This window comes from Oncorhynchus nerka, linkage group LG24, assembly GCF_034236695.1.
Source record: "Oncorhynchus nerka isolate Pitt River linkage group LG24, Oner_Uvic_2.0, whole genome shotgun sequence".
Lineage (NCBI taxonomy): Eukaryota > Metazoa > Chordata > Actinopteri > Salmoniformes > Salmonidae > Oncorhynchus > Oncorhynchus nerka.
The window spans coordinates 69955892-69969461 of NC_088419.1; the positions used below are offsets into that span (position 1 = coordinate 69955892).

The following is a 13570-nucleotide window of genomic DNA, read 5'->3' on the forward strand; positions in this document are numbered from 1 at the left end:
TCTTGGTCACCTCCCTAACCAAGGCCCTTCTCCCCTGATTGCTCAGTTTGGCCTGGTAGCCAGCTTTAGGAAGAGCCTTGGTGGTCCTTAACTTCTTCCATTTAAGAATGGAGGCCACTGTGTTCTTGGGGACCTTCAATGCTGCAGAAATGTTTTTGTACCCTTCCCCAGATCTGTTCCTCGACACAATCCTATTTTATATTTGAGATTATTCAAAGTAGCCACCCTTTACCTTGATGACAGCTTTGCACACTCTTGGCATTCTCTAAACCAGCTTCACCTGGAATGCTTTCCAACCATTTGAATAAATTCCCACATGTTAAGCACATGTTGGCTGCTTTTCTTCCCTCTGTGATCCAACTCATCCCAAACCATCTCAATTGGGTTGAGGTTGGGGGATTGTGGCGGCCAGGTCATCTGATGCAGCACTCCATCACTCTGCTTCTTGGAATATTAGTCCTTACACAGCCTGGAGGTGTGTTGGGTCATTGGTCCTGTTGAAAAACAAATGATAGTCCCACTAAACCAAAACCAGAACACCAGCAAAGCACCCCACATGATCACACCTCCTCCTCAATGCTTCAAGGTGGGACTACACATGCAGAGATCATCCGTTCACTTACTCTGCATCTCACAAAGAGGCGGCAATTGGAACCAAAAATCTCAAATTTGGACTAGATTTCCACCGTTCTAATGTCCATTGCTCATGTTTCTTGACCCAAGAAAGTCTATTCTTCATGTTTGTGTCCTTTAGTAATGGTTTCTTTGCTGCAATTCTACCATGAAGGCCTGATTCAGACAGTCTATTCTGAACAGTTGATGTTGAGATGTGTCTGTTACTTGAACTTTCTGAGGCTGGTAACTCCAATGAACTTGTCCACTGCAGAAGAGGTAACTCTGGGTCTTCCTTTCCTGTGGCGGTCCTCGTGAGAGACAGTTTCATCTTAGCGAGTGATGTTTTAAAGGCAATCCTGCCAAATATTAATTGAGTGTATGTAAACTTCTGACCCATTGGGAATGTGATGAAAAATAAAAGCTGAAATAAATCATTCTCTCTACTATTATTCTGACATTTCACATTCTGACTCAAACCTTATATAGGAAGCCACGGCCACATCACTCACTGTCTGTGGGAGCTAACCATTTTCATGGAAGGGGTGGTGTACCTAATAAACTCTATAAACCCAATTCTTCACGAGTTCAGGGCACCAGGACCTTTCAGCAGGCAGTCCTATCACTCAGGCGAATATTTCAGCGACCCAGCAGAGGCAGAGGGCTGATAATATATTAGTAACAGGATAATTGTCTCATGTTGGAGAAAGAGAAATGCAAGATGTTTAATTAGATATGCTGTAGAATTAGCAGAGAGGTGATTAACCTTTAGGAGGCTTCATTCATATCAATCTCTGCACTCCACATTCTCCAGGATATCCACAACATCTCACACAAGAAGATTCAATGCCACTAACTACTGCATTGAAGATAATACTTAGAGTGAAATATTTTTCTCATGTTTTAAATACTACTTCAAATCAAATTGTATTAGTCACATGCTCCGAATACAACAGGTTTACCTTACAGTGAAATGCTTACTTACAAGCCCCTAACCAACAATGTAGATTAAAAAAAAGGATCAGAATAAGAAATAAAAGTAACAAGTCATTAAAGAGCAGCAGTAAAATAACAATAGCTAGACTATATACAGGGGTGTGCCGGTACAGGATCAATGTGCGGGGGCACCGGTTGGTTAAGGTAATATGTACATGTAGTTAGAGTTATTAAAGTGACTATGCATAGAGAGTAGCAGCGGTGTAAAAGGGGGGGGAGCAATGCAAATAGTCTGGGTATCACGCCCTGACCATAGAAAGCTGTTTATTCTCTATGTTGGTTGGGGCGTGATAGTGACTAGGGTGGGTCATCTAGGTGAATTGTATTTCTATGGTGGCCTGATACGGTACCCAATCTGAGGCAGCTGTTTTACATTTTACATTTAAGTCATTTAGCAGACGCTCTTATCCAGAGCGACTTACAAATTGGTGCGTTCACCTTAAGACATCCAGTGGAACAGCCACTTTACAATAGTGCATCTAAATCTTTTAAGGGGGTGAGAAGGATTACTTTATCCTATCCTAGGTATTCCTGAAAGAGGTGGGGTTTCAGGTGTCTCCGGAAGGTGGTGATTGACTCCGCTGTCCTGGCGTCGTGAGGGAGTTTGTTCCACCATTGGGGGGCCAGAGCAGCGAACAGTTTTGACTGGGCTGCGCGGGAACTGTACTTCCTCAGTGGTAGGGAGGCGAGCAGGCCAGAGGTGGATGAACGCAGTGCCCTTGTTTGGGTGTAGGGCCTGATCAGAGCCTGGAGGTACTGAGGTGCCGTTCCCCTTACAGCTCCGTAGGCAAGCACCATGGTCTTGTAGCGGATGCGAGCTTCAACTGGAAGCCAGTGGAGAGAGCGGAGGAGCGGGGTGACGTGAGAGAACTTGGGAAGGTTGAACACCAGACGGGCTGCGGCGTTCTGGATGAGTTGTAGGGGTTTAATGGCACAGGCAGGGAGCCCAGCCAACAGCGAGTTGCAGTAATCCAGACGGGAGATGACAAGTGCCTGGATTAGGACCTGCGCTGCTTCCTGTGTGAGGCAGGGTCGTACTCTGCGGATGTTGTAGAGCATGAACCTACAAGAACGGGCCACCGCCATGATGTTAGTTGAGAACGACAGGGTGTTGTCCAGGATCACGCCAAGGTTCTTAGCGCTCTGGGAGGAGGACACAATGGAGTTGTCAACCGTGATGGCGAGATCATGGAACGGGCAGTCCTTCCCGGGAGGAAGAGCAGCTCCGTCTTGCCGAGGTTCAGCTTGAGGTGGTGATCCGTCATCCACACTGATATGTCTGCCAGACATGCAGAGATGCGATTCGCCACCTGGTCATCAGAAGGGGGAAAGGAGAAGATGAATTGTGTGTCGTCGCATAGCAATGATAGGAGAGACCATGTGAGGTTATGACAGAGCCAAGTGACTTGGTGTATAGCGAGAATAGGAGAGGGCCTAGAACAGAGCCCTGGGGGACGCCAGTGGTGAGAGCGCGTGGTGAGGAGACAGATTCTCGCCACGCCACCTGGTAGGAGCGACCTGTCAGGTAGGACGCAATCCAAGCGTGGGCCGCGCCGGAGATGCCCAACTCGGAGAGGGTGGAGAGGAGGATCTGATGGTTCACAGTATCGAAGGCAGCCGATAGGTCTAGAAGGATGAGAGCAGAGGAGAGAGAGTTAGCTTTAGCAGTGCGGAGGGCCTCCGTGATACAGAGAAGAGCAGTCTCAGTTGAATGACTAGTCTTGAAACCAGACTGATTTGGATCAAGAAGGTCATTCTGAGAGAGATAGCGGGAGAGCTGGCCAAGGACGGCACGTTCAAGAGTTTTGGAGAGAAAAGAAAGAAGGGATACTGGTCTGTAGTTGTTGACATCGGAGGGATCGAGTGTAGGTTTTTTCAGAAGGGGTGCAACTCTCGCTCTCTTGAAGACAGAAGGGACGTAGCCAGCGGTCAGGGATGAGTTGATGAGCGAGGTGAGGTAAGGGAGAAGGTCTCCGGAAATGGTCTGGAGAAGAGAGGAGGGAATAGGGTCAAGCGGGCAGGTTGTTGGGCGGCCGGCCGTCACAAGACGCGAGATTTCATCTGGAGAGAGGGGAGAAAGAGGTCAGAGCACAGGGTAGGGCAGTGTGAGCAGAACCAGCGGTGTTGTTTGACTTAGCAAACGAGGATCGGATGTCGTCGACCTTCTTTTCAAAATGGTTGACGAAGTCATTTGCAGAGAGGGAGGAGGGGGGGGAGGGGGAGGAGGATTCAGGAGGGAGGAGAAGGTGTCAAAGAGCTTCCTAGGGTTAGAGGCAGATGCTTGGACTTTAGAGTGGTAGAAAGTGGCTTTAGCAGCAGAGACAGAAGAGGAAAATGTAGAGAGGAGGGAGTGAAAGGATGCCAGGTCCGCAGGGAGGCGAGTTTTCCTCCATTTCCGCTCGGCTGCCCGGAGCCCTGTTCTGTGAGCTCGCAATGAGTCGTCGAGCCACGGAGCAGGAGGGGAGGACCGAGCCGGCCTGGAGGATAGGGGACATAGAGAATCAAGGGATGCAGAAAGGGAGGAGAGGAGGGTTGAGGAGGCAGAATCAGGAGATAGGTTGGAGAAGGTTTGAGCAGAGGGAAGAGATGATAGGATGGAAGAGGAGAGAGTAGCGGGGGAGAGAGAGCGAAGATTGGGACGGCGCGATACCATCCGAGTAGGGGCAGTGTGGGAAGTGTTGGATGAGAGCAAGAGGGAAAAGGATACAAGGTAGTGGTCGGAGACTTGGAGGGGAGTTGCAGTGAGGTTAGTGGAAGAACAGCATCTAGTAAAGATGAGGTCGAGCGTATTGCCTGCCTTGTGAGTAGAGGGGGAAGGTGAGAGGGTGAGGTCAAAAGAGGAGAGGAGTGGAAAGAAGGAGGCAGAGAGGATCTGTTGATCATTGTCTCTGATTGGGGATCATATTTAAGTAGCTATTTCCTCATTTGTGGGATCTTGTCTACAGTTAGTTGCCTGTGTGCACCCCAGTAGCGTCACGTTTTGTTTGTTTGTACTTGTTTGGTGAGTTTTGGTTAATTAAAATATGTGTAACTCTATGCACCCTGTGCCTTGGTCCAATCATTATGAGGATCGCAACACTGGGTGGTTGTTTGATTAGGTGTTCAGGAGTCTTATGGCTTGGGGGTGAAGCTATTTAGAAGCCTCTTGGACCTAGACTTGGCGCTCCGGTACCGCTTAACGTGTGGTAGCAGAGAGAACAGTCTATGACTAGGGTGGCTGAAGTCTTTGACCATTTTTAGGGCCTTCCTCAGGCAGGATGCTCTCAATGGTGCAGCTGTAGAACCTTTTGTGTATCTGAAGTCACATGCTAAATCTTTTCAGTCTCTTGAGGGGGAATAGGTTTTGTTGTGCCCTCTTCATGAAATAGTGACATGTTCAGTATTTAAAATACAGAAATATTACCAACATTGTTTAACTATTGATAACATGCAACATTGAGATAAGCACTTAACGTAAATTATGTATTTGGATATTATAATGTTCTCGCTTAATTTTCACTGAAATATTGTTTGTCCTCAGTGATGTTGGCTCCCCTTATGAAGTGCAAAGACAAATTATAATTAATAAATGGCTTCACAATAATTTTAATCATTGTGGTACATAATTAAGTGTTTAAATTACATGTTTTTGAGAATCTTTAACACAACCAATTTAACATCAGACACAGTATTTGTCACCAACATCCACACATCTTTCTCACACACACAAAGGTTTTTGATTACGTTTTGATTATGGGAAGCCAAAGAGTTCGAGAGATGTTTTTCCAATCTTGTTAGAAAAATTCCCTATTTCAACTGAGACTTACTGATCAATTTGATAAAAATGTGTGCACTCTGCTGGCCTACGTCCGAAAAATATATCTAAACTTTTCCGGTTGAATGTGGATTCTGTCATACTTGTGCAGACAGAAAGTAGTGAGAAGAACATAAGCCAAAAACTAACAAGCCAGCTTAGATAACGAATCAGGATGAGCTCACCGCATACTCAAACTACTCCTGGCATTACATTCTGAATCAGTCAGTCTCTTCCTCCCAGAATGAGAGCACAGAAACATTTCCATCCACACTCCCTTGACAAGTGACTCAGTTTGGGGAATATACTGATAACGAGAGGTCTTTGAAGCACGTCAACACTTATCATACCAGCGTGTATATTGTAGGATTTGTTAGCGTTGATATACAGAACCAGTCAAAGGTTTGGACACATCTAATTATTCAATGGTTTGTCTTCATTTTTACTATTTTCTACATTGTAAAATAATAGTGAAAACATTACTATGAAATAACACATGGAATCATGTAGCAACCAAGAAATCCTGCGCTACAGACACTTATTTCGACAACATGGCTTGGTTTTGCTCTGGCATGCACTCTCAACTGTTAGGCCTTTTAAATAGACAGGTGCGTGTGCTTTTCCAAATCATGTCCAATCAATTGAATTTACCACCAGTGGATGCCAATCGCTGCCGAAGGTGCTTCAACAAAGTATTGAGTAAACGGTCTGAATACTTATGTAAATGTCATATTTCAGGTTGTTTTAGAAAATATATAAATATACAATTCTAGAAACATGTTCTTGGTTTGTCATTATGGGGTATTTTGTGTAGATTGAAGGGGGGACAATTGAATCAATTTTATAAGGCTGTAACGTAACAAAATTTGGATTAAGTCTAGGGGTCTGAATATTTTCCAAATGCACTGTGGCCAAAAGTTTTGAGAATGACACAAATATTAATTTTCACAAAGTCTGCTGCCTCAGTTTGTGTTATGGCAATTTGCATATACTCCAGATTGTTATGAAGAGTGATCAAATGAATTGCAATTAGTTGCGAAGTCCCTCTTTGCCATGCAAATGAACTGAATCCCCAAAAACATTTCCACTGCATTTCAGCCCTGCCACAAAGGACCAGCTGACATCATGTCAGTGATTATCTCGTTAACACAGGTGTGAATGTTGACGACAAGCCTGGAGATCACTCTGTCATGCTGATTGAGTTCGAATAACAGACTGGAAGCTTCAAACGGAAGATGATGCTTGGAATCATTGCTCTTCCTCTGTCAACCATGGTTACCTGCAAGGAAACACGTGCCGTCATCATTGCTTTGCACAAAAAGGGCTTCACAGGCAAGGATATTGCTGCCAGTAAGCTTGTACCTAAATCAACCATTTATTGGATCATCAAGAACTTCAAGGAGAGTGGTTCAATTGTTGTGAAGGCTTCAGGGCACCCAAGAAAGTCCAAGCGCCAGGACCGTCTCCTAAAGTTGATTCAGCTGCAGGATTCGGGGCACCACCAGTACAGAGCTTGCTCAGGAATGGCAGCAGGCAGGTGTGAGTACATCTGCACGCACAGTGAGGCAAAGACTTTTGGAGGATGGCCTGGTGTCAAGAAGGGCAGCAAAGAAGCCACTTCTCTCCAGGAAAAACATCAGGGACAGACTGATATTCTGCAACAGGTACAGGGATTGGACTGCTGAGGACTGGGGTAAAGTTATTTTCTCTGATGAATCCCCTTTCCGATTGTTTGGGGCATCCAGAAAAAATATTGTCCGGAGAAGACAAGGTGAGCGCTACCAGCAGTCCTGTGTTATGTCAACAGTAAAGCATCCTGAGACCATTCATGTGTGGGGTTGCTTCTCAGCCAAGGGAGTGGGCTCACTCACAATTTTGCCTGAGAACACAGCCATGAATAAAGAATGGTACCAACACATCCTCCGAGTGAAGCTTCTCCCAACCATTCAGGAACAGTTTGGTGACTAACAATGCCTTTTCCAGCATGATGTAGCACCTTTCCATAAGGCAAAAGTGATAACTAAGTGGCTCGGGAACAAAACATAGATTTTTTTTTGGGGGGTCCATGGCCAGGAAACTCCCCAGACCTAAATCCCATTGAGAATTTGTGGTCAATCCTCAAGAGGCGGGTGGACAAACAAAAACCCACAAATTCTGACAAACTCCAAGCATTGATTATGCAAGAATGGGCTGCCATCAGTCAGGATGTGGCCCAGAATTTAATTGACAGCATGCCAGGGTGGATTGCAGAGGTCTTGAAAAAGAGGAGTCAACACTGCAAATAGACTCTTTGCATCAACTTCATGTAATTGTCAATAAAAGCCTTTGACACTTATGAAATGCTTGTAATTATACTTCAGTACTCCGTAGTAACATCTGACAAAAATAACTAAAGACACTGAAGCAGCAAACTTTGTGGAAATTAATATTTGTGTCATTCTCAGAAATTTTGGAAACTGTATATTGTTATATACAACCCAGGAATTTCAGCAGTGCGTTTTGGTTCAGTTGTTATCCGTTTTTAGCAGTTTGATAGCAGTTTTAAGAGTTAATTGTATTAACAAATGACAGGACAATGATATCAAAAGTGAGTATTGCATTTTGAAAAGGAGATTCTTCGATTGAATATGGAAGGTGATTTTGGTGCAATTAACAAGTGATTTTGTGTGTACTCATTCAATTGTGCTTAGAGATTTGGATCAAACCATTTTGATCTATTTTGATTTTGGTGCTTAGAGTTAAGAAAATGTACTACATACTTGTGAAAATTGCACCAAAGTGATTTTTAAAAACTATGTACAAAACACAGAGATCAGGTCACAATACAAAGGTAAACGCCTGGTTTTCACTTAAAATGGAGGTCAAACACAAGCCCCAACAGCCAAATACTACATTGAGTCTATATAACAATGCATGCCTTTATTACCAGGAGAATAGGTCCTTGCTGTGTCTGCTTTTCCCACAATGCAATCAACTCTAAGGTGGTGCTCTGTGAGGTAGGTGAGTCACGCAGTCTCTTGTCTGTATGTATGGTGATGCTCAGCTGGATAATGTCTAAAGGAGCTGACAGGGTCTCTCTGAGGTCACACTGGTATGATTCAACCAGATGATGGGTTGCCATGGAGATCACTTATTCCAATTTGTGAGCATGACTGGTGGACAGAAGGGGTAGGTGGCCCGATGGGGGATACAGGGACAAAGAGTTGGATATTGAGATAAAGAGAATTGCTTGCTTTTTATCTGACTTGGCTCTGTTGGGTTCTATTTTCCTCGCTCCCTCTCTCCTGTCAACTCTGACTGTCTGGTTCACTTTGCTCTCTGGTATCTAATGGTATTGGGTACTCTAACAGATTAATGAGGTGTCTGTTTAATCAATGAGCCTTGCTCTGGCATGACCGGGCCTTCCTACTGGAGAAGGAGGGTATCATTAGCTCTACTACAAACAGTGTAAATGTGTGTTTGTGTACAGAACATGTTGGTGAGGTGGGGGTGGATAAGTCTATTAGATACACTATATATTCATGACTGAGTGAGGCGGTGTAAATATCAGCAGATGTGACCAAGAGTGATAGTGTTTATGGATTGATACAAGGTCACAGACTCTGGAGCATACAGTAAATATTAATGTATGTATGCAAGAAGAAATAGAGAAAGTGTGTGTGTATACTGTGTATATATGGTGAGGAAGACTGCAGAAAGTGTGTCTGTGTTTGCAGGTGTCATTGGACTACAGGGCTGTGAAGGAGGAAAATGAGGTCATGATGTTTAGGATGATGATCTGAATACAAATGAAGCTTTGTCTCACACACACACACACACACACACACACAAACTGTCTCTCTCCATACAGTGCATAATACATTTCAGTCAACACCTAAAAAATGTTGCTCAACAGTTTTCGTATTTGTATTTTCTTACATCTGTGTTTTTCCATCTGAGCGTGTAGCTCATAAGACGGGTCAAACATCAGCTTGTGATTTACCCTCTTCTTTACTCTCCTGTAACCCAGTCACTGAGGACCGCAAACAAATCCTGAACAACTTCCAAATGTTTCAAACCGTCCAGCTGTGTTTGTCCATTGTTTTTCACTGGTGACATTGAGCCGGGCTTCTGGACCTTGGATCAGGAGGAGAGTCAGACGGAGACAACCTTACGGCTCCAAAGAGGAACGTAGGATAAAAGGTTGAGGGTAGGGTTAGGGTTGAACCGGATGTGGACATGAAGCTAAAGTTAGGGTTAGGTAGCCTCGTCCCAAACCAGGCTTGACAAGACTTGATTTTGGAGGTATGGCAATGAGACTAGGGTTCGGCTTGAACTGGGATGTTGACATGAAGCTAGGGTAAGGGCTGACCTAGCCTATGTTTAACCCCTAGCTCAATCCTAACCCTAGCCTAGATTGTATCGTAATGTATATACTGTGGACAGGCTCTGGTTTGGTTTGTTTCAAATGTCTGTGGGTCCAGCTACCTGTGAGGGGCCACTGGCACTAGCTGTGAGATTTGTGAGTCTCGTGTTCCCCCATGTGGTTGAATTAATAAACACACTATAGAACAAATTTCGACCACCATGTGTGTACTGTGCCAATGACCCACTAACGTATACTCACGTTATGATAATTATATAGAGAGAAATACCAAATTGTTATCGATCTTAAACGACAACAGCGTTGCGTGAAAATGATCTTGGTAGCATAGCTAGCTATTAGATCACCTACACCAGGGGTGTAAAACTCACTCTATGGAGGGACTAGTGTGCTGTTTTTTTCCAATTTTCCTTTCAATGAAGACCTAGACAACTAGGTGAGGGGAACTCCTTACTAATCCGTGAGGAGGACCGAATGCCCACAGATATTTTTCCGTCCCTCTGTGGAGTTTGACACATGATCTACACAGACAGTGCAGGGAAGTGACTGTCTGTCTGCATGGGCTGCCTGGGTTTAGGGGAGTGGGTGCTCTGAGAGGTCAAGGGGGTTCAGTAGACCTTAAACCAGGCTTGCCCCTGAAGCCACTTGCCTATGTCATCTTTGATTTGCTCTGCGGGGGGTTTTGGTCTCCTGCAGGGCAGGGGCATTCCCAGGCTGTGCGTGGGGGCTCCAGGGGCATTGGCAGGGCTGTATCAAGGCTGCTGGCAGAGAGAGGCTGCAGGGTTGTTGTGGTGTCCAGGAACTAGCATGCTTGCTGCTCAGGCCACTGTGGCGTCCTCGATGGAGGTACTGTTTGTTGGGCTCTTCTGTTCACATTTTCAAAACCAGATGAGCCTAGTGCCACACGAACTACTGTTAATTAAATACAGCTCTAATTTTCTGTTAACCTAATGCTAAATCAATCTCTCATGTTCTAGCTGACCATGTGGGCTTTTGTTGTGACGTCTCCAAAGGAAAGGAAGTGCAGAAGACGTTTAGGATTATCCTGAAGACTTGTGGAAACATTTCATACCTGGTCAATGCAGCTGGCACCAACAGGTGTGTGTGTGACTGAATGAATCAGTACTCGCATAGGTTAGTTTCATACCTTTAATACACCCATGGCAGTCTTAAGCAGGTGAGCTTGCATGCGTAAACGTTTTTTTTTTTTTTTTTTAAAGAACTCGTCCATATCCTCTGTGTGTGTGTGTGTGTGTGTGTGTGTGTGTGTGTGTGTGTGTGTGTGTGTGTGTGTGTGTGTGTGTGTGTGTGTGTGTGTATGCACCTCCCTGTCTGTGTGTGTTCAGGGATGGTCTGTTACTGTGGACCAGGCTAGAAGACATGGTGGCTATGCTTCATACCAACCTACTGGGAGCAGGTTGAGCTGCAAGGCAGCGCTACGGAGCATGCTCCACACTCAGGGAGGGGCCATTGTCAACATAGGTACTGTTACTGCATGTACAGCCCCTTGTCATTATTTGAAATATCAGATGCATTCAATGTTGCAGTTTGGCCACAAGGTGGAGGCTGTGGTCCAGGTAATAAACACAATTTCCCACTTCACTTTACCTTGAGTTAATCCAATTACTGTGTTCGTGTGATCTGTGTGTACTGTAGGCTCTGTGGTGGAGTTGAAGGGGAACGCAGGTCAGTGTGTGTACAGTGCCAGTAAAGCAGGTCTGGAGGGCTTCACTCGCTCTCTGGCCAAGGAGGTGGCCTCGCGAAACATCAGGGTTAACTTGCTGGCTCCAGGTGTGGAACTGTCTCTTCCTCCGTTCTTTACTGTTTCTCTCTTTCATCTGTCTGCTTATTCTCCTCAACTCCTAGCCTTTGCCCTAGTTTGTTTATGATTTTGTCATCTCTGTCATTGGCATGCTAAATTAGAAACAGTCTTGTACTGTACCTAGGATATTAGTTTCCACTGTTCTCTTGGCTCGAATTTAGTTCTGTCCTGATCCTGTCCCTCCTTTCTCTTCCGCTAGGTGTCATCGGGACAGACATGACAGCGGGGCTGGGGGAGTAGGTATGAACCATCTGTTTTTAAATATCTGCTTTTAATAAATATCTGCTTTTAATCAGATTTTTAATATCTGCTTTTCGTCTACTCAAGCTCATGTCTTGTTAACTGATTTTGGAGTGTATTTTTTAAATTCTAATTCACCTTGCCTTTGAATGTGAGGAAATTAGTGCTGAGCATAATTACTTTAATTTCATTTAGTTCTTTTTTTTTCAACGCGCCGTTTCTCTAGAGAGAAATCAAATCATTCGCTAGAGAAATCAAGAGCTATGTAGGAGGCCGGGGTGAATGGAGTTGTAGGTTTCATTAAGCAAATATTCAACGTAGTTCACCGCAGAAATGTGGTAATTAACTACAATGACCATAATCCATTTCACCTGTTCTTACCGGCTCAGGTCAGAGACGCATACACTTTTACGCCTACTATACGTTTTGTTAGATGCACACAGACCGCATGAGAGAGGAATGTGCACAACGTCGAGGTTGATAGAGGCTGTTTGTGAAAGTAGGCCTTATCTACTTTGAAGAACTAGTCAAATGATTTCGTCAGACAGCTCTGCAGCATACTTTGGCAAACTAGCCTAGCTAAATAGGATGACTAAAGACAGTACAATATGGTATCTCATCTGTTATTTCCTCCAGTGGATAAACATTGTGTCTCACTGGAGAGTGCTAGTCCCCTCACCCAGCTGGTACTCACCAGTCACATACATTTACATGCCATTAGAAGCCTTCATGGATCTGCTGCAGTCTGCCATGTGAGCTGTAATCATGGTGTTATTTAACCTAAGATCAAGGTGGAGACAATTTAAACCTGAGATCAAGGTAAAATATAATCCAATAAGATTCTTCAATAAAGAATGGAATTTTCCCTGTGATGGATAATATGGCTGCTGAGTACATTGGTGTGGAATTGATTTTTCCAGGGTCTCCTTACTCAACATAAACACGGTAACTCCAGACTTTGATTTTTTATTATCTTTCATAAACTAACATGATATCAGGAGAACATTCCATATACAGGCACAGATGGGCATATAAATCAAAAAGGTGTCCTATATGTTTGTGAGTGACTAGTCATGGCAGGATGAAACATGATCTGAACAGATACAGCAAGATATGCCCATTTGGTAATACAGTAGTGAAAGAAAATATATAATTACTTATTTCAATACAATTCTGTGCATATATTCTCCCTTCTAAACAGTTTATAATTGTCAAAAATACTTGCTTGTCATGAGTGCCTCAGAAAAATATGGACAGATAGTGATTGAAATAGGCCCAAGTGATCTTTTAAGGCAATATAGTTTTAAAAAGTGTGATATTTTAATAGTCAGGATTATGTTTTGTCATTGAACATTAGAGAAGATACATAATTTGTCAAGTTTCTTGGGAAAGTAAATACAGAGGTTTTTTTTCATACAAAAATAAAGCAGACCATCTGTAGTGTGTAATCAATCCACTGAAGCCATTTTTAGGACTGTCATGTGTTTGTGAAGATTTTAAACTGAAACATCAAAGGAAATAAATGATCTCCAGAATCTGTCATAACGGTCATTTTCTTCATCATTTCATCATCATCAACATAATCCATTGCTTTGTCATCTTCTCACACTGAATTCCATTCTGAAAAACTTGCTTTTGTCTGTCCTTGATGTCTCCCACTCGCGTATCACACAGTTCACAAGCGTTGAAGTGACTGTTGACACTGGGCTGAGACAGATCTTGTGGGCCTCCTGGCCCAGGATAA

The 13570-nt window shown here is 44.0% G+C and overlaps 1 pseudogene; it reads left to right on the forward strand.

Annotated features, from left to right (window-relative positions):
* The first annotated feature begins 8028 nt into the window (after positions 1-8028).
* On the forward strand, positions 8029-11856 carry LOC135564253 (carbonyl reductase family member 4-like; annotated as a pseudogene).
* Positions 11857-13570: the final 1714 nt, after the last annotated feature.